The sequence below is a fragment of the Myotis lucifugus genome, unplaced genomic scaffold, assembly GCF_000147115.1.
Source record: "Myotis lucifugus unplaced genomic scaffold, Myoluc2.0 scaffold_62, whole genome shotgun sequence".
Lineage (NCBI taxonomy): Eukaryota > Metazoa > Chordata > Mammalia > Chiroptera > Vespertilionidae > Myotis > Myotis lucifugus.
The window spans coordinates 2911946-2932852 of NW_005871110.1; the positions used below are offsets into that span (position 1 = coordinate 2911946).

The 20907-nt window shown below is 35.9% G+C and overlaps 1 protein-coding gene and 1 pseudogene across 7 annotated transcripts in view; both read right to left on the reverse strand.

Annotated features, from left to right (window-relative positions):
* JMJD1C (jumonji domain containing 1C) overlaps nucleotides 1-20907 on the reverse strand; it is a 172418-nt gene that overhangs the window by 64272 nt on the left and 87239 nt on the right. The gene's annotated exons all lie outside the window — the stretch shown is intronic.
* LOC111826241 lies at nucleotides 7756-8151 on the reverse strand (annotated as a pseudogene).

Sequence of the window (20907 nt, forward strand, 5' to 3'; positions counted from 1 at the left end):
TCAACTGGCCATTATATATCCATCCAAATATTTAAGGAATCTCTCCTTTAAACTTCCACTTGGTATTACTTGCTATTATTTATATCATTAATAACTAAAACAGAAATGGTTATATTAACTTACAGCATGAGAAATTATGAAAGCAGTAAATTTATATCTGTTGATCATGGACAAATATTCAAAGTTTATTTTCTGTTTAATTTAAAAAATATCTAAAGCACTTTCACAAATGTTAACCTCACTTAATTCTAAGAACCCTACTTTGATTTTATTCTTTCCAATTTACAAATGAGTAAACAGTCAAAGATTATGTAATTTACCCTCAATTACATTACATGACTGGAAGGGAGGCAAAGCAGCAAGCATCTGCCTACTGTCAAAACCCTTTCCACATACCTTTTACCAATCCATGTACTTGCAGTATCAAAATTTTGAATACTCTTTGCCGAGTATTCAATAATTTACTTATGATACTAGTAATATGACACAAAGTGAAAGGAAGCCCAATTAACCAAAATATTTTGTTATTTTAAAATATAGAAAATGATGTTTATGGAATTAAAACAAGTTCACAGGAATATGGTATTCCAAGATTTGGAATGGATATTATAAGACAACAGATTGTAATAATTTATCAGATATAATTAACTTACCAAATTATCTAAAAGAATTTTAGAATAGAATATCCCATATTAATATACATGCCCTATGACATCAAACCATAAGACTACAAATTTTGCTTTATTTGTTCATTTATAATCAAGGTTACATTAAAAAGTTAAGCAGATTATTTTATTATATTAATTAAAAATAACTGCCATTTGGGTTTCTCTGTTAACCTCCCTACTGAAACCAACCTCTCAAAAAATATTCTCTTGAATACACTTTATGTAGACATAGAATATTTCTGCTTTAAAAATAAAATCCTCACCTGAGGATATTTTTTTCTGTTCATTTTTTTCCAACAGAGAGGTGAAGGGAGGTAAAAGAGGGGGAGAGAGAGAAAGAAAAACATTGATGTGAGAAAGGCACATCCATTGGTTGCCTCCCGCACATGTCCTGACTGGGGCCGGGACAAACCTGTAACCAGGGTACCTGTCCCTGACCTGGAATCAAACCCTTGACCCTTTGGTTTGCGGCCCGTGTTCTAACCATTGAGCAAAACAGGCAGGGTTATTTATTCATTTTTAATATACAACTTGCTTAGTGTCATTGGTACGTCTTCTTTCAATTACCACAGAGCAAAAATCAAAACAATTAAGTAAAACTTTTAAAACCACTTGAAGGAAAACGTGTTTCCTTCTAAAGCCACATGTCAATATTCTTTGTGATAACTTTAATAATAGTTTTGAATTTTTATGGCAGTTCAAAAGTCTGGAAGGCAATTTTTCTTTCAAGTTATTTATCAGCATGATTTTTACAGAGTTGAGTCATCATGAGTTCAACCTACTGAGTCACCTGCTTATAACATCTGCTAACCACAATTTACTAACTGCAGCTTCCTCAAACTTAACACTGAACAAACTCAGGAAGGCCTGGTAACTGTTTAATGTTTTCTAAAGAAGCAACTGAACAGCCAAAGTTTAAAAAAATAAAAGAAACAACTCCCTTGCCCTGGAGGAACACTCCACCTATGGCAGTCTCACCCTACCTTTAGTTCCCCTCTGCTGGGGGGAGGAGCTCAACCTAAGAAATAAAATTATATGATTACACATTTTTGGAAAGTACTCTACTAAAAATAATTCCTAGAGCCCTAACTGGTTTGGCTCAGTGGATAGAGTGTCGGCCTGCGGACTCAAGGGTCCCAGGTTTGATTCCGGTCAAGAGCATGTACCTTGGTTGCGGGCACATACCCGGTAGGGAGTGTGCAGGAGGCAGCTAATGGATGTTTCTCTCTCATCATGTTTCTAACTCTCTATCCCTCCCCCTTCCTCTCTGTAAAAAATCAATAAAATATATATTTTTTAAAAATCCTAGGTAGCTAGAGTATACATATAATTGTGTCACAAACTATTCTGATTATAAGAGTTAACATCTATTTTTAAAAATTACCTTAAAAATATAAAATGCAGCCCGAGCTGGTTTGGCTCAGTGGATAAAGGTCAGCCTGTGGCTGAAGGGTCCCGGGTTCAATTCTGATCAAGGGCATATGCCCAGGTTTCGGGCTTGATCCCCAGTAGAGGGTGTGTAGGAGACAGCCAATCCATGATTCTCTCTCGTCATTGATGTTTCTCTCGCTCTCTCCCTTCTCCCTTCCTCTCTGAAATCAATAAAAACATATTTTAAAAAATACTGTTAAAAAACATATATATAAAATGCAGAGGATATAATTTTAAAATGACTAATACACCAAATACTTTGGAGGCTGATATTTTCAGTGTATTATCATAACCTATAAACTTGAACTATTATACCAAAGTTCTCTCTCCTCAGAAAGAATTACTACAATCTAGTGCAAACTTAAATAATCAATAAGTCCCATAACTTGATAGACTTGGATCTGCCAAGTGACTTATTAGTCTTTTATCACATGATCCCTATTTCAGATTATCTGTTCCCTTCATTGGGGTCTATGCAGAGCAAGCACAAATACATGAGAAATGCATGAAATTATTCATAAAACGGAGGGAGTTAAAATTACAACTCCAAAGTATCATAATACAGGAACAACTTAATTACCTAGTACTGTTAAGATAGTAGGAACCATGAACTTCACAATTATTTAGTCATTATTTTGCTATTCCTAATAAGTTTAACTTATCTAGAACAGCGATTTTCAACCTTTTTCATCTCATGGCACACAAATTACTAAAATTCTGTGGCACACCAAAAATTATTATATTTTGCCAATCTGGAAAAAAAAAGGGTATAATTTTGATTCATTCACATAGGAAGGCTAATGTGTTGGCTGCTGTCATTTTTTTTGGTTTTGTTTTTGGACGATCTAAGAGAAAAGAGATCAGTGCCCATCTAGAACATCTAATTAGAAAAAAGGGAAGAGAACATAAATTGAAAGAGATATAATAAATACTTATTATAGTTTCTGCCTATAAAAAGTTTTTTAAGAATATATTTTTATTGATTTTGGAGAAAAAGGGAGAGGGAGAGATGAAAGAGAATCACTGATCGGCTGCCTCCTGCACGCCTCACACTGGGGATCAAGCCTGCAACCCACAGGTATGTGCCCTGCCCGTGAATCAAACTGTGACCTCCTGGTTCATGTCGAACTCAACCACTGAGCCACAGTGGGTGGGCTACAAAAAGTTTTTACAGATAACTTCTAGAAGTGAAATTTATAAAATTCTAGCAACTCTGAATAAAAACATTTCTAGAGTTCCTTCATTAAATAAGATACTCAACACAATTTAAGCTTTTCATCTATACACATGGTTATCATTGATCACTATATTATGATACAATCATAATTATTGATAAATGTCAAGTGTTGCTGCCTCTATACCAAACTATCCCAGAAAGACAAAGTTTGAGTTTGAACTATTTTTAGTTTCTTTTGTAATCTCTTGTGCTGTCAAGCACCCAATATAACATCATCACACTTTAAAAAAATTCTCCTTTTGGCTTCTCACATGTTGTAGAGGAAACCAGATTCAATAGCTTGTTGAAATTATGTCTGAAGTAGTCTTTGTGTATGGGACTAAGAGGCACTTTTATAGGTAAAGTACAATAGGACTACATTTCTTTTTAAAGATGTTTTAATTGATTTTAGAGAGAGAGGGAGAGGAAAAGAGAGAAACACCAATTGGCTGCCTTCCGCACACACCCCAACTGGGGATTGGACTGGCAACCCTTCGGTACATGGGGGCAAAATTCAACCAACTGAGCAAACAGGCCAGGGCTATATTAGGACGATATTTCATTCAACAAATTTTGAACACCAGATGTCTATTACTGTGCCAAGAGGCTGGCAATACATATAAGAGTTTCTGTCCTTGAAGATTTTACAGCCTGTTGGAATACACTCACGCACAAATCAATGCAATTCAGATTAAATAAACTTTTATGTAGGATATGTCTTCTCAATGCCATCTACTGTGACCACTCTATTTAATACTCTAACCTGCCTCTCCCCTTTCTATTTCTAGTTGGTCTTACCTTGCTTTACTATTCCCTTTTGTCTTAGCAGTAATTAAACTGTCTATTATACTGTATCATTTACTTATTATATTTATTATCTACTGTGCCTCCTATAGAATTTAAGCTCCAGCGAGGCAGGGAATTTTGAACAGTGCCTAGCACACCGATAGCTGTTAAATGAATAATAGTACAGCAGGGAGGTCTGGACTAGAGTTTTAGATTCAGAAGACAGAGTTTTAAATGATAGTAAGAGCATTGGAAATATAACACTGCTTAGGATGAATTATAAAATGAAGATAAAAAGACTCTGAAAAACCACCCAACATTAAAACTAGAGAGGCAACAGCTAGCAAAAGAGGGTTGATAAATAGAAGGGAAACCTGAATAGAAAGTAGAAGCAATAAGAATAAAGAATTCACAAAACTGGAAGCGAGGCAGAAGCCAACCTGCAATAACTGAAGATATTATTGGGAGCTAAGAAAACAGAAATATAAAAGTTCAGATAATACTTTTAATAAATATGGCGATAGAAGATTAAAAAGTGAAGAAAGGGAATAAATGGATGTAATGAGATTACCTTTTAAATTTTAGAATACAATTGAGGTAATTTACATAACAAAAGGAAACAACAAACAATACATTAAGATTTGGTAAATGGAGCAAGGTATCTGTGAAAATGGATTCCAGACCACAAGGACAAGGATAAGCCTTTTAAAATACAAGAAAAAGAGGGAAAAACCAAGACTAAAACAAAAAAATCTAATGAGTATAATCCACTAGGAATCTATCCTAAAGATAAAAACAAACAAATATAAAAAAAACCCTGCCACAAAAAATTTAGACCGTTTTCAGCAACTACACTGTTGGTGGAAATGTTAGTGTTGTTATTCCAAGTCTGATAGTTGCTTAATGCAGGACAAAGCAAATTAGTAAACATATGACATTCTAATTCTTTCATTCCTAAAATTGTTGAGAACTTTCAACTTTTTAGAATATGACTACTGTGAATAATTAGAATTGACTACATAAGTCAATTCTAATACTTTTAAAATGTATGCACATATGCAAACATATAGAGAAACATCTAGGGATGAAATAATATAATTCGTGGGATTTGCTTTAAACCCTAGAGTACCGGGGAGCGCTATCGCGCTCCTTCTGCAGTGTCCAGTTCTAAGTCTGCTTTTATTAGTGATGATGATATTGCTAAATATGTCAATTCTTGCTGTGAAGATGACGATTTTGTCGAAGATATTGAACATGTAACTCCATTTACTTGCAATTCATAATTTTTTTCCTAAACTGCTGTAAAATCAGCAAAAATGCCTTGGCAATTTTAGCATAGTTCCTAGGATATTGGTTGGCACTCAAAGGGTTAAAATAATACACAGGAATAGTAAGACAAAAGAAATATTGGCCATGCACTGTTAATTGTGAAAACTAGATGATATAGGTAACATGGGAATTCACTTTAGCCTTTTATATATTATTTATTTTTATTTTTAAAAATTTTTACCCTTTTATGTCTTAAATTATTGGGGAAGGGGTTAACACATCACTTTTCTGCTCAAAACCCTCCATAGGCTTCCTCTCTAATCTTAATCTGAACAAAAAAGTTTTTATAACAGTTTACAAAGCCCTACTTATCCACCTTTATTACCTTACTGCAGTTTTTAGTAATCTCCATATACTTGTCTCTTTGCCATTCTTTCAATGCTTTCATTTTTAAGGTCTTTCCACTTTTCTGTCCCAGCTAACATTTTCAACCAGATTTTATTTTTCTTTGTAGCACTTACGGTCTTCTAATATACTACAATAGTTTGATTGCTGTCTGTCTCTTCTTACTAAAAGGTAAGCTATGTAAAAGCAGATTTTTGTTTTGTTTTGTCTTGTTCATGGTTGTACCTTAAGTATCTTGGATTTTTGCCTGGGACATCGAAGGTGTCCAATAAATAGCTGTAAAATTGAATTAGTCATAGAAAAAAGAGGTATACATGACACAAGGAAAAGAGGAGGTAAATAAAGATACAAAAATAGGCATAAGGACAGGAAATTAGGGGGGTTCCTGCTTGAATCTCAATTTCCTGAGCTGCAGGAGAAAGGTCATCTACTTAGAGAAAAAGAGGAAACTGAGTAGAGAGAATTTGGAATTAACTCCTTTAGAAATGGAAGCTGGAAAGGAGCATAGAAAATGATGCCAACTAGCCCAGGACAGGAGGCTCAGTTGATTATAGCATTGTCCCAATAAACCAAGGTTGCAGGGCGTAGGGAACATACAAGAAGCAATCAATGAATGTATAAGTAAGTGGAACTAATCTCTCTCTCTTTCTCAAGTCAAATAAATAAATAAATAAAATAAAATGATACCAACTAATATTTGCATTGAGACTGGAGACAATACAATAACACCAAAATAAATGGGTGTAATTTTCTCTTACAATGTTAAGCATTTAAGGGTAAGGCTTTCCAACAGAATTTTCTGCATTGACAAAAATGTTACATATATATCTACACTGTCCTACATACAGTTATTTCAGTATGTGAAATGTGGCTGCTGTGACTGAGGAACTGAATTTTCAAATTTACTTTTACTTAATTTAAATAGCCACATGTGACTAGTGGCTACCAATAAAGGGGAGTGCATTTTTAGGGTGTAAAAGAAAATAGCCCTGGCCAGTGTTGCTCAGTTGGTTGGGTGTCCCATGCACCTAGAGGCTGCAGGCTTGATTCCCCATAGTGGGTGTGCAGGAAGCAGCCAATCAATGGTTTGCTCTCACATCAATGTCTCCCCCAGCCCCAAACCCCTCCCCACCTAAAAAGCAATTAAAAATCGGAATAAAATAAAATAAAATAAATTGCAGTACGTTTAAAGGCAGATGTGACAAAGACAAAGAAGTAAAGGAATTAAGGTGCTGATAAGAATGGTTGAAATAGCATATTACAGGAGAGGTACCTTGGCTGGAAAAAAATAACAACGAAGAAAAAAACTAGGAATAGGCAGGAAGTTCACCAGTTATGACTCACTGGTGAGGTGGTAAAATCTGTGAATGACATCTAGTTTATCTGCTCAGGGTTTACAAAACAATTAATTCTAATGGGTTTCTTGGAAGTATATGAACTAAGATTTACCCGACCAGACCTATTTATTTTCTGAACTCCTCCCATATCCTTCTGTTTATCACAAAATTTTATAGGGTATAAAGTTCTTTCCTATATATTATCTCATAAGCAATGTCAACATTACCGTGAGGCAGATATTACATACCTAATTTTATAGATTAAAAAAATAAAAAACTGTTAAGTGCTTATATGCCTTGTTCAAAATTTCAGACAGTAAGCAGCAGAATTGGACTCAGCTTCTGGGTCCAAGTTGGCCTGTTGTTCTACTACCAAATTCTGATACCTTTAATAGATGTCAACTTTTGCCTACCCCCAAAGAGCTAGTATTTCCTAAAACATATTTTATATATGTATATCTATGAATATGACAGTTCTCTGTTGTGTTTTTGAGATTCATATTTTATTTACAAGCAAATGAAGACTATCCCCTATAAACTCTAATTTGGGATGAGAAGAGCAACATAGAAAAGTAGTTGCTGGCTCCACAGTGATGTGTGAAAGGAGTCCATCCAGCTATTTCTTTGAGCAATGATTTTGTTATTAAAAAGGGGGAAAAAAGGCATATGATTTCTTCATGCTGCATATGTGAAAGAATCCAAAAGAAAAACTTTTCAAAATTCTACAGTCTCTAGTCACATGTGTAAGGTGACCAGAATACTCATTAAGAGTGTCTGCTTGATGAATGGAGAGACCTTGATCTTTAAGAGCCTGAACTTTCAGCTTCTCGGCTTCCAGCTTGCTCTGCTATTCTACCCTTTCTTTTTCTAGGATTTCTTCAATGGACACTTGCTGCAAGGGTGTGTCACTCTCCTTTTCCAAGTCCAAATTGGCCAATGCTTCTCAAAAAGCCTATAAGTGTCCTTCCATCTTGCAGCAGGACCAGTGCTTTTTGTCAATGTGCCCGATGAGGCTGGCAGTACCAGGCATATAGTTCATTTTGAGCCAAGATAAGGCTGCAATGTAAAGCAGCAAAGGGCTGAGAGCACGCCCACCACCACCTTCCTCCTACCTTAGTCGCCGCCTCAGTGGGACTGGGATGGGAACCCAAACGGGGACCTGCACTTCTGCCCCAGCTTTCAGCCGCCAGAGCACCCCTTTCTCTATTTTTAAATGTGATTAATTTGTATAAATTATTTAATTATATTAATACTAAATCAGACACTCTGAAGTCCTGAAGTTCTGGGGCAAAAGGAAGAGAGTTACCCAAGTTGTGCCATCATCCAAATTGAATTCATAAAAATTTAAGTACAAATGTTTCTACCTATTTATGTAACAAAACAGAATGGCAAAGAGATACTTTGGGAGTGATTAAGACCAATAAAACAAATTAGTAGTTCACCCTCTTCGTTACAGTACTGGTAGGGAACATCATTAACTATACACTCTTGGCCAGAGAAGGGCCTTACGCCTTACGAGTGAGTCCTTCAAAACACTAACAACATGCCAGTCAGATGCTACCAATTGATTCTAGTTTGCCTGACATAACATCTATACTAATAATAGCCTAGGTGGTCATCACGCCCTCACGCTGTGATGCCCTCATGCCGTCACAAGGAGGCTGCATGCGCAGCAGGTGCGTGCGGGTGGGCGGGGACTTGATGCTGCATGCGCGGCCCCGAGGCCTCACTGCGCAGCCCCGAGGCCTTGCCGCACGGCCAGGCCTGGGGGTCCTGCGGCATGGAGGCGGGACCCCAGGCTCCGGCCTACCTCTTTAGGGCAATCCATCAAGGATCCCTAGATGGGTGGGTGGGGCCTATCTCTTTGGGGCAATCTATTGCGGAGCTCCTGCACTGTGAGAGAGCACAGGCCAGGCTGGGGGCCCCCCCCCCCCCCCCGCCCAGTGCACGAATTTCATGCACTAGGCCTCTAGTATATGAAAAAAAACATTAAGAAAAATTCTCAACAATGGGCTTTATAAAGGACTGGAAGGAATTGTTAGTATGTGATGGAACTTAACTCCTTGAAACCAGGAGTGGATGTGGGAGAAAAAATAAAAACTCATCCTTCTGAGGTACTTGAGGTATGTATTACATTTTCATAGTTTACATACTGAAAAATGTCTAAAAGATCATTAAGCCTAAAGATTATATATACATGAGAAGACCTTATGCATCCAGATATTTTATTCATCCCTGTTATACAGAATTCTCCATGTCCAAAAATGGTATTGCATCAATGGCAGAGGGGAGAAAGCTTATTAATTGGGAGCAATAACATATTATTTCCCAGGCAAAAAAAATCTAGAAAAGTACTGGATTTAAAAACAAAAATATCTTACACTACTTGTAAATTTGATATATATATATCTCTACTAGAAGCCCGTTGCACGAAGATTTGCGCAATAGGCCTTCCTTCCCCTGGCTGCCGGCACCAGTTTTCCTCCGGCACCCAGGACCCAGGCCTTTGGTCCGGCCGCAGCAAGGCCAGGCCTTTGGTCCGGCCGCAGCGAGGCTTGGCTCCTCCACTGAGGCCACAGCGGAGAAGCCAAGCCTCTTCAGTCTTCACTCCGGCTGGAGCCTTCAGTCTTCGCTCCGCGCCTGCATATGCAAATTAACCGCCATATTTGTTGGGTTAATTTGCATACTCATCTGATTGGCTGTGGGTGTAGTGGAGTGACACCAATTTACATGTTTCTTTTTTATTAGTGTAGATTTAAGTGCAAATATGATGGAAACATATTACCCATTTAGAATTAACTTTTATCAAATAAGTAGGCCTAAAGATATCAAAGAATGTGTGAGTGATATAAAAAATTTGATATGGAAGTAGCCTGATTAGGTAATTAGGGTCATGGACAGCCAGGAGAAAAATCACAGTATCAAGATTAAAGAGGAAGTAGAGCTGGTAGGCCACTGTCTGCTGGAGGCCTCTCTCCTATGCTGACTTGACAAGCCTGCTTTGAAGGCTTCCACTTTTTCAATTGTCTTAATCTACAGTCCAATATCTCTAAATAAAGGGGGAGAAGGGTGCACTAAAAATGTGTGGGGGTTTTACCATTAGCATAATGACTGGGCAGCAGACTACAGGCATTTAAATGTGCTAAAGCCAGAGATGTCTACCCTCCTACAATTCACTACAAGGCAAAGAATCAAATATCAACAGTACCCATGACTGTTAATTTTGTGTGTCAGTTTTGCTAGGCTATGGTATCCATTTATCTGGTCCAACACCAGTCTAGATGTTGCTGTGAAGTTATTTTTTAGATGTAATTAACATTTCAATCAGTAAACTGAGTAAAGCAGATTACTCTCCATAATGTGCCTGGGCCTCAACCAATCAGTTGAAGGACTCAAGAAAAAGAATGAGGCCCTGCAAAGAAAAAGAATTTGACCTCCAGACACTATTGCCAGACTGCTTCTCTGCCCTGTGGATTTTACATTTGCCTGCCCCCAAAATTACATTAGTAATTTAAAACCACCCAGCCTTACACCACTCCCTTTCCTAGACACAAATGCTTGCAGGCACACATAATCTTTTTTTTTGTTTTTGTTTTTTACATAATGATTGCTCACACTTTACATAGTCACTTAGGTGACACACTCAGTTCTTTTGTTACCCCATTTGATTTCCACAAGAACCGCCAGTGGAGTCAGTGTAAGTGTTCCATTTATTATTTATTTATTTATTTATTATTTATTATTTATTTATTTTATTTATTTATTTATTATTTATTTGTTTGTTTGTTTGTTTATTTATTTATTTATTTAATTGATTTCAGAGAAGAAGGAAGAGGGAGAGAGAAACATCAATGATGAGAGAGAATCATTGATTGGTTGCCTCCTGCATGCCCTCTATTGGGGATCGAGCCCGAAACCCAGGCATGTGCCCTTGACCAGAATTGAACCAGGGACCCTTTAGTCCCCAGGCCAACACTCTATCCACTGAGCCAAACCAGCTAGGGCAGGCACACACATCTTAATGGTTTTGTTTCTCTGGAGAATCCAAAGATAATGGCTATTAAGAAACACTATTAGCTTTCCTTATCTTTTTCCCATCTTCTAAACCAGCCGTGGGCAAACTACGGCCGGCCAGGCCCGTTTGAAATGAATAAAACTAAAAAAAAAAAGACCGTACCCTTTTATGTAATGATGTTTACTTTGAATTTATATTAGTTCACACAAACACTCCATCCATGCTTTTGTTCTGGCCCTCCGGTCCAGTTTAAGAACCCATTGTGGCCCTCGAGTCAAAAAGTTTGCCCATCCCTGTAAACCCTTGCTTTCTGAGAAAAAATAAAGCCAAGAAAAGGAAACAGGCAAAAATATGTGGTATTACTGCATTATTACTGATTCCAAAGTACAGGACACTATGAATATACCTCTATTTTAGAACTTTTGGCATGTTGCTATAACTATATTTTGTCTCGCCCCCTGATCTGAAAAAGACTCAAGTATTTTATCTGACTTTAAATCTTAGCATCTAGCAAAGTGACTGGCACACAGCAATAAATGAATGTCTTTATGTTATAGTTCTGAATCTTTTTCCCTTGAATCTTAAAAACGTATCTTCTCTAAAGGCAGGTCTGTGCCTATTAATTTACATGACAAGAGTTAAACTCCAACAACTGTATACTTTAATATGATTTATCTTAAGATTTAACAATCATTTAGACAAATTATGCAGTTGTAGAAAAGTGAAATAAAGTGGTACCCTAAGTAATTAGAACAGTGTGGTACCAGCATAAGGACAAACATATAGACTAACAAAATAGAGAGCTTAGAAATAAATTCGAGAATAAATGGTCAATTGATTTTCAACAGGGGTGCCAAGATTATATTCAATAGGAAAAGGACAAATATTTTCAACACATGGTGTTGGAAACTTGGATATCCACATGAAAAAAAATTAAGTTGGACTCTTACCTTATAACTATATTAGAAATGAATTAAAATTGGGCCAGAAGCTTAAATGTACACAAGCACTAAAACTGTGAAACTCTTAAATGAAATTTTTCATGATGCTGAAGTTGGTATTAATTTCTCAGTTATGATACCATAAGCATATACAAAAAAAGAAAAATAGGTAAATTGGACTTCATAAAAATTTAAAAACTTTATACATAAAAAACTATTAAACTGTAAAGAATTCAGTGTTTGTTTGTTTTTAATTAAGAGAGAAAAGAAAACCCAAAGAATGGGAGAAAATATTTGCAAAGCATCTATCTTGATAAATAGAGAATAAAACTCCTAAACTCAACAATAAAAATAAACAACTAAAAAATGGGCAAAGAACTTCATACCCATTAGGATGGTTATTCTTAAGAAAATGAAAAACAAGTATTCTTAGATATTGAGAAATTGGAACCCTTGTTGGTGAGAATATAAAATGGTACAGATACTGTAGAAAAAAAGAGTTTTTGGATCTTCATCAACAGTAAAACACAAATTTCCAAATGCTTCAACAATTGCATTCTCAGATGCATGCCCATAAGAATTGAAAGGCAACTGTGGAAAACAGCATAGCGTTTCCTCAAAAAAATTAAAAATGGAACTTCCATTTGACCCAGTAATCCCACTTCTAGGAATATATCCCAAGAAAACAGAAACACCAATCAGAAAGGATATATGCACCCCTATGTTCATAGCAGCACAATTTACAATAGTTAAGATTTGGAAACAGCTTAAGTGCCCATCAGCAGATGAGTGGATTAGAAAACTGTGATACATCTACACAATGGAATACTAGGCTGCTGTAAAAAAGAAGTAACTCCTACCATTTGCAACAGCATGGATGGAACTGGAGAAATAAACCAGTCAGTAAAATAAATCTCACTCATTTGTGTAATATAATGAACAACATAAACTGAGGAACCAAAATAGAACCAGAGTCATAGAAGCATCGAACAGACTGTCCAACCTATGAGGGAAGGCAGGGGGTGAGGGGATAAGAGATCAACCAAAGTACTTTTGTATGTATGTATATGAGTAAAACCAATGGTCACAGATGGGGGCGGGGGGGCACATGCTGGAGGGTGGGGGAGGCCAGGGAGAGGTCAATGTGGGGGGGGGGAAGACTTATGTTATACTTTAAACAATAAAGAATAATAAAAAAAAGAATTGAAAGGCAAGACTCAAACTTACATTTGTATACCAATGTTCATAGCAGCCTTATTCATAATAGCTAAGAGGTGAAAACAACCCAAATGTCCATCAATAGATGAATCAACAAAAAGTGATTCATGCATAAAATAAAATACAAAGCCATAAAAAGAAATGAAATTCTGATATGCTATAACACAAGTGAAACTTAAAGACATAATAGGTGAAATAAGCCAGTCCAAAAAAAAAAGAACAAGTATTATATAATTCTACTTATATATGGTATCTAGAATAGGCAAAGAAAGTACAGACCAGGAAAGTAGAGCAGCAGCTACCTGGAGCTGCGGAGAAGAGAGTATTGAGAAGTGGGGAGTTATTGTTTAACTACAGGCCCAGTGCATGGATTTGTGCACTGATGGGGTCCCTCGGCCTGGCCTGTGGGGATCGGGCCAAAACCAGCAGCCCGACATCCCCCGAGGAGCCCCAGATTGCAAGAAGGTGCAGGCCAGGCCGAGGGACCCCACCTGTGCATGAATACGTATACATAAAAGATCTTTGGTTAATCTCTTCCTGCCCTCCCCTATACTCTGTCTCTAGTTTTACTAAGAAACACAAATATTGGACCTAAAGATCTTGTAAGGGTGGGGGTAGGTGGGAGAATAAACACTGACACACAAAAGTCACATGAAAACTAGTATTATGAGAAGCAAAACTTATGAGTAAGCAGAAGAAACCTGTCTGTAGAAAGGAGATTGAGGAAGGGGATAAAAGAAGGAATAGAATATGTGACTCGAGTTCCTGACTTTCTAGTTCCTAATTCCATTTTGAATAAGGTTTAGCTGTACTTTCCTGCTATGGCTGTCCATGACATTGCCTGTTAAATATTTATAATATCCCACAATCCTTTTTAATTTAAGTGAGCTTCTCTTTCTGCTACCCATTTATTTGTAAGTTACTTACCAAAGACTTGTATAAATTAAATAAATTAATATAACCCGACGGCATTACACAAAACTAAGATAATAAAACAATCTGTTCTCCTCATAAGGCTAACATAAAAATTAATCAAAATAATGAACATGAAAATAGTTTGGGAACTGTTCAACTTTACAAATGTAAAATGTTAACAAACTGGGAAATAAAGTTTTAGTTTTCAGATTTTAAATAATATGGCTATGAGGGTACAGGGGAGATAGATGGTGATGGGAAATAAATAAATAATATGGCTGTGCTTTAGCAAGAATCTGCAATTGGGCAGAAGGAATAAATAAATAATATTAATACATTTTGACTGGCAGAAACCAGAAAATCTTTGTAAATGGTAACTAGTGATGGCTTAGAATATTTGGAATCTGATGTCTATAGCATAATTTCACATACTTTAAATTCATAACAGCAGGCACAAAAAATTAAAAAGAGACTGGCAGATTTTTCAGCATATGATCACAACAGATTTGGTACCAGGAGAGAACTATTGCAGACTGTGACTTATGAATGTTTTTAATCTGAATATTGCAGAACAGCTCACACTTGTGCCAAATTTCAGTCAAAATAACATGTTCCTGGACTCCATGGGTACATCTTCAACACACAAGTTTTGCAACCAATTTTTACAAATGAAGAACTCCCTGTTTAATGGCAGTAGATATGTATTTGGGGTAAATCAACATACCTGGATTTATGGGACTTTAGTAAGCATATTTATAACTAACTTTGAAATTATGCCTATATAAAATCTGCAGGTGGGAGATAAAGGATACTTAAACAGAGTACAGAGCAAAATTACTAAATATTAAAACATGATGTACCAACTTCAAATTTTAAAAAAGCCTACTTAAATAAGGAAGTACAATGACTGTTTTAGCTACTGGTTCCCCTTTTCTTGTAGTTCATTCTACTTTTTAGGTTTCAGCTTGGTTCCACTATTGCAAGCTGTCACTTTTGACTAGAAATGGAATAAAGCCAAGTACTACACAATAGTAGCTTCCTGCTCTGGCCTCATCTCCTAGACCACCCCCAGGCCACTGCCTCCCCACAGATGCTGATCCTACCAATAATCCACCAGCAGTCAATTCACAGCTATGGCTATGATCCTTTATTTTTCCACACTCATGGCACAGTGTATTATCATGCTATAAGTACACAGTTGTCATTTTTAATGACTTTATGGCAATAAGGCACCTCTAAATTTCAATCAAATGCTAACATGAAGGTAAAGTGAAATAAAGGTAAATGCATATAAAAACTCAGGGACTAATTGAGAATGTGCTCAACTTCTGTCAAAATACAATTCAGAAAAAAATATACAAAAGTACAGAATACAGAGCTCTCACCAAGTAATATTAATCCAAACAATACTGCTATTACAATTTTGCATAACTGTGATTTGCATTGGCAATGCCTAAACTCAATAGTCCTCTCTTTTAAAATAAACCTAGATTTAGGTTGAATGTCTCTCATCCATGAGACTAAAATAAGTCAGAAATTTCACAGAATTATGGCTCCAAGTGTTCTGAAAGGAACCTCAAAGGTCATTTAGTTCAATTCTTATTCAAGGCTTAGAGAGGACTTCCAAACTTATAGTACTCATCTACATAGCCTTATTAGCCCAAAGCCAAACAAACAAACAAACTTACACACACACACACACACACACAAAAAACAATTCTGTAACTTGCCTGAATATCACTTACACTTTTTGAAATACAAATAACTATCTGCAGCAAATGGAGCTTATACCTTTCTTTCCCTGTGAGGGAAAGAAAAAAAGGTATGTTTTGTGGGAGGTATCACACAAGGGTTCCACATCTTTTTAAATATCATTTTCCTTAAAATAATCGTTTAAGACACCACCATGCAATCTTATATTTAAAAAAAAGGGGTGGGGGTGGGGAGAAGAAACACTGCTATGAAAACATGTTGTGTTTTACATTGACCATAGCTTATACTGAGAGTGATAGTTTATCTAGCACCAGCTGCAGAAAAGAATATAGCAAGAGCCCCAGAGAAGACAAATAAGACAGACGGTTAAAAGTAAGAGGGGCAGAGTAATGTCCAATGGTTGCAGTGTATGGTAGGAAGACTTTAAATATCTATCAAAAAGGTTTAAGATAACATCTACAAAAATAAAAATTTAGAGCATGTCTAAATAGCTACCTTTTACTGAGCAGTTTCTATGTAGTAATAAACTCTTCAATATATCATTTTATTTATTCTTCATAACAACCCTAAGGGAGATAGTATGGTTATCTTATAGATGAGGAAACCATTTATTTTGAGTGCTTTAGACTTTCCCAATGTCACAAACTAACAAACAACAAAGCTTGAATTTGAAATCATATCTACATGAAATGACTTGAAAATTCATGGTCATCAAAATTATGCTAGACGGATGATTCTCTAGGAAAAAAGACTCTAGTGAAGACCCAATCAAGTAACTGCTTCTGATATATTACAAAACAGATGTCACTGTTATGTAGAAAATTTTGTTACTCTCTTGCTTCAAAACCTCCAATAATTCATATGGCCTACAAGATAAGTCAGTTAGTAACTGTACTTAGCAATCATTTTCCTCTTTTATCTGGCCCCAGAATACTTATTTAGTATGATGCCTACTATTCAAAAAACTCCCTCCTCTAGCTAGGCTGATATTCTACTTTCCCCTAAATCTACCTTCTCTATCACTGATCATGCTGTCTGTTCTGCCAAATGTCTGCATTAGGCTCCCTATCTTGCACTTCCACCTCCGTTAAAATGAATCCTGTTCCAAGTTTTACCTCCTTCATGAGACTTCTTTAACCATTTCAATCTTTACTGACTTCTTTCTTTGTCTTTACTATGTATTATTTTGATTACGTAAATCAAGATATTTCAAGGAAATTGTTTTTATATGAGTTCTTATAGAATATAACAAACTCCTTGGGGGAAAAAAGGACTTATACTTTTATCAACTTTTTAAAACCATTAAGCAACTAGCAGGATGTTGTGAATGGGAAAACCACAGAATTTAAATAACTGTTAAATGAATCAAGTCAGTGAGATATTTCCAAGGCCAGACATTAAAAAAAATTAGGGGTAAGCCTAAGCATAAAATTTCCATTTAAATACTTCCTTTTTGGGGAAAAACCAAGTATCAAAAGTCAGTGGAACACCAAGAGCTCTCTAGCCTCTACTTCTCTGATCTGGGCTATGTCTATCACAACTACAATGCAGATGCTCTCATTTATGGTGGTATGGGGGTGTGGGTGCGTTCTACTTCCATATCCAGTGTTTCATAATAATTCTTACAAAACATCTCTCTTAAGATCAAGTTTAATTATCATTGCAAAAATTTCAAAAAAAAAAACACCCAGATTTTTGTCTTTAACAAATAGCAACAGTTTGCTGGGCTGTTTCTGGAAATCAATTTATTTTTTTATTTTAGTAAAATTAATAGGGGTGTAACAATTTTTAATACCAGAAAGAAAAGGAAACAAATCAGAAGAATTCTGGGACAGAACCATTTACATAACTACACTAATAAAACCTGGACCAGGTCAAATTCCCATTTCCTCTGTAAGAATGTTATAGTTTTAAAATGCTCTAAAGTGATATATCTGAAGTGAGAGTAAAGAAAAAGTTTTTTTCTACCCACCCAAATAATACTAACACAAAATTCTGTCTATTTCCTTCTGTAAACTATTAGCAGTATCATCTTAGAACCCTGGGGGGAAAATGTGCTTATATAAGACATATTACTACCAACAAGATTTTTAAACATTTGTCAGTGGCTCACTTATGGCAAATATTTAATTTAATTCAAAATATAACATTTGGCTAGTAACAACCAAACAACCAGCTAATTATTTTTTTTTAAATCCTCACCAGAGGATATTTTTCCATCGATTTTCAGAGAGAGAGTGGAAGAGAAAGGGAAAGACAGAAATACTGATGTGAGAGAAACACATCGATTGGTTGCCTCCTGCAGGTGCTCCAACCAGGGCCCTGGCCTGGGAGGAGCCTGCAACTGAGGTACATGCGCTTGACCAGAATCAAATCCGGGACTCTTAGGCCCCAACTAATTGTTTACCTTGGCTGACTAAGGGCTAAATTTCACCCTCCATCACATTATCTTATCTTGGTTGTGAAGCAATTCCAAACTCCACAGGACAATAACAAAAATTTAGAAGAAAAAAAAAGACATCTCTGCTACACTCCACTATCTAAACTATTGGTAACTTATCCTGGGCAATCAACTGAGTTGTTTTTAGTAAACCAGGTATGTTGAACAACAACTATCTTAGGGATATTCTGAAACTATAGCCAATAAATTTATATAAATCAGCGATGGAAAAATTGTGGATCAAAATGGACTCAAACGGGGAAATGAACTTTCTCATTGAAGGACTACGGAATGATAAATATACAGATCTGATAAAGTCCAGACACATTCATTAACTAAATAATGTAAGACTCTTCTCTGTTCAACACTTTAGGCAATATTTAGTCCAGGTAATAAGAAAATACTCAGGTTTGCTCCACCCATTTTTCCCCTTTAACCAGCAATTCACAGCACAATATCTAATGTTTAATAAGGTAGTTCAATGTCTATATTCTATGACAGACACTGTAGTATTAATAATCTTATTTCTAACCTTTGATCAGTTTATTATAACCCAGAACTTCAGATAGAATCATTCCTTCCGTTCTAGGATGATTCTACTCTATTCTAGTGAAAATGTCTCACTACAATGAATTTTTAAAATATAGTAAGATAAACATAAAGCATAATTTTGAACAGGCACATTCTGCTTCAAATCTCTAATGGTTTTAAATTAGTGCTTTTTGTATTATTCCTCCATTACCATTAAAAGCAAAGAGGATTGTTATCCCTGGAAAATACTGGACTAATAAGGCAGACTAAACCCAGATGAATGATATCAGTCATGTACAATTTTCAGGTAAAAAATAATTTTTATATCCTCTATGAAGCAACCAATCTGAAAACTGTAGGTGTTAATGGCCAGAAGCCAAAATCCAAGGCAAGATGATTTCAAAATCATGCTAAAAGTGCAATGTCATATTTCATTATATAACTAGTTTTTATATGAATTTGATCATAATTTTACATTTTAATGGAAACATTTTTTAAAAACGTTTGTAATTACCCTCCAAAGTAACAATACTAAAGAAATCATAACTCAAATGACAAAAAACCAACCCAAAACTATAAAAAGCACCTTTAAGAATCAATTATTCGTTTTTTTTTCTTCCTTCTTCTCAGGCAGCTAAAAGACAGAAGAATATGCAGAGTTCCCTCCTACTTCCTCTCTTTTCCCCCTACCCCTTTACTTCAAACTTAACTGCAGCCAAGCAAGATCAGGAAATCTAAAAGGCAGAAGCAAAAACTCATTTGTGTGCAAATGGAATGAAAAAATAGAATTAACAATACCATGGTATGCTGCTTCAGTTGTTTAATTAATATGCATCCATTATACTGCCTATAACATATTGGTTTGATTTTTCTGTTTATTCAACTTTCTTTCCAAACTATTAAAAACTGTAATCTATGACGGCTGTATTGCAATCTCCCAACTACAGGTCACTTAAAAAAAACTGACTATATCAACTAACTTAATACATGCCATCTGATATTCAATGCATTGAGATCATTCAGAGAGGTAAGTGTAGGACTCATACTGGTGACCTAAAAGTGAAAATATCTGTATTAATTCCAAGTCATCTGTTTCCTAAACTGGTGACCTCAAAGTGAAAATATCTGTATTAATTCCAAGTCATCTGTTTCCTAACCATTATCTTACAATATGTTATCATTGTGATATACTAAAAAATAGGAACTAACCCAGAAAAAAAATAGGGCTATGCAACTATTAAAGAAACTAAAGGGAGCATATTACTACAGAATAAAATGCTGAGAACTCGCCCGCCAGTGTGGCTCAATGGTTGATCACTGACCTATGAACCAGGAGGTCACATTTTGATTCCTGGTCAGGGCACATGCCCAGGTTGCGGGGTCGATCCAGTGTGGGGCATACAGGAGGCAGCTGATGAATAATTCTCTCTCAGCATTATTGTTTCTATCTCTTGCTCCCTCTCTGAAATCAATAAAAATATATTAAAAAAATAAAAATGCTAGCTAAGAACTCAAGTAGAAAGATGACAGATGGAAATTCCCACTACAAAAAACATTTAATTAGATTCACAGCACAGCATCATTTGTGGGAATTTTAAATACACTACTTATGTGCGCTCATCATTGTATACACAAAGGCCATTTCCAAAGAAGACTTTTCCTCATCACACTAAGTCTATAAAGGACAATTAACACCCAGATTCAGAAGAAATTGCCTCATCAGACAATCAATGATTCTCTCTCATCATTGATGTTTCTATCTCTCCCTCTCCCTTCCCCTCTGAAATCAATAAAAATATTTTTTTTTAAAAAGGAGGAAAGTGCCTCATGAAATTTAAAGAAGAAAAAAACAAGGAGACCATTTAAAAACTTGTTCAATTTTCCCCAAACCCGTTTGACTTACACAGGTTACCCTAAGATTAAGATATGTCAAGACACTATTTACAAAATCTATGCTAGTAACAGCTGCCATGTTTAAGACGCCAAGGAATTTAATGTACTGTTTGGACAACTGGTTGGAGA